Genomic DNA, 2,069 nt, shown 5'->3' on the forward strand with positions numbered 1-2,069 from the left:
CTTTATTTACCAAGATGGTGTCTGTTACAGTATCACCTCAGATCAAAAGACTCACAACACACTCACAGCAAATGAAGTGTGTTAACAAATCCATGTTCATGGAATTCACTTGTCTTACCATGTTCTCCATCATTCTGAAGCAACTGGTTGTTCTAACTGTGGTATACAGTATGCTTCGAAAGACACAATTGTGACACTAGTTATATGGCAGTGCCTTGCAGGGCTCATGAATTGTATCCAGAATGCTGTATATACTCTCAACCAGTGGTCAATACATGGTGAAGTTTCTCCAAGAGTCAGGATTCACAAGTTCAGGAACCAAAGTGTGGAGGTGGGAGAGGCATCACTCTGTATTACTCCTAGTGACTCACTCACAGTATGTTTGCTTCCTATACCTATAACCCTATGCTCTTCAGGTCTGGGTTATAATCCCACTTTTAATGGGAGGAACATGCCCTCCTGGACCACAGCGCTGATTCTGTTTGGCTAGCAGTTCAGAGTGACTCTTGGCCCTTTTGGATTCCTCATGTCTCTGGATTAACAGATAAATAACGACGTTCCTGTAATGAATGGCGGTATTGATCCTGATTACCAAAGGGATATTAAATTGGTATTATGTGTGGCGGTAAAGAACAATATGTCTAGAATCAAGTAGATTACTTAGGTAGTCTCAGAGCTACCATGTCCTGAAATGATTACTAATGGCCCAGATCATTCAGTGATAAAGGTTTGGGTCATCAAATAAGGTTAAAAAAATGATGTCCTCCTTAGTCAAGTATTCAGTTTTCTGAGGACAAGGAGAATTTCAAATGAGTGACCTTAAAAGGTAGTTTTAAGTACCATCTAAATCAACATGATCAGTGTCAGAGACTCAGACTCTAATTGGTATTAGTATCTCCTCTTTATGTATGCATCAAATATTTAGTCTTATTAATTTATAAAATATAAGATGTAGATGGGCTTGGACTAAGTTTGGATTTGCAAATGTGTTAGTTGTATCTTATAGGCACAAATATTACCTTATTATTGTGTTTATGGATAGATTATGTATGGTTGAACACCTGTTATTTATCTGCCAGTTAACAGAGGGTGTGGACTGCGACATTCAGGTTTTGTGTCAATGTGGCTGGACCAGAATTTTCAGTTGTGTGGCATTCATGCTTGCTCTATAATACACAGCCTAATTACTCCTTCTTGAGAGTGCAATCTATTTAATAACTATAAATAGACTGTGGAGAACTGTCATTTTTTCTTTTTCCTGCTGGCCTGGATCCTGCATCTGGTCTCAGGATATGTGCCAGTGGCCTGTAATATTGCTACTGATCCTGAGAACTATTCATGGGGTGCCATAGTATCTGATCTGCCAATTCGCTTTACTTCTACTAGCCTGTGATTTTCAAGTTTCCTGGTTCCTCGGTTTCCCAACTTTTGACTTCTTAGCTGAGGCAACCAGAATAATATCTGACTCACAAAATTGAAGAAAACTGGACTTAACCACTTCTGCAACTGTCTGAACTCTTTCCCAGATATAAACTCCTTTATTTATATATATAAGTGTAGCAATTTCACATCTCTAGAAAATTCAGCCTAACACAAGAAACCTCAACAGATTTACTATAAAAAACTATGGTATAAAACACTCAATACAAAAATATATATTTTTAAACACCATGTAAATATTTATAGATTATTTTAAGGTTTCCATTTTTCTTGAACATTACAATAATCATTAGCATCATATTTTTAATGTCTTAAGTGCTTTTCCTTTGGAGGTGACATATCAATTTTAATATTTAAATAATACATTTTTATGCAAATAACACTTTCTACATTGGCTTGCCAACCAAATCTTCCCCATTTGTACATATTTTTGTAAGCACCATTATGACAATGTGTTAGTCTGGGTAAACTAGGGAAGCAAATACACAGAAACTCATGTATATAAGAGAGAGTTTTATACAAACAGTAAGTGTACATTAAGAAAGCATCCCAATCCAGTGCTGTTCAAGCCCATAAGTCCAATATTATCCCATATGTCCGACACCAATCTACAAAGTCCTCTTCAATCT

The sequence above is a fragment of the Echinops telfairi genome, unplaced genomic scaffold (assembly GCF_000313985.2).
Source record: "Echinops telfairi isolate 266 unplaced genomic scaffold, ASM31398v2 ScPeMD7_3533;HRSCAF=4204_0, whole genome shotgun sequence".
Taxonomy (NCBI): domain Eukaryota; kingdom Metazoa; phylum Chordata; class Mammalia; order Afrosoricida; family Tenrecidae; genus Echinops; species Echinops telfairi.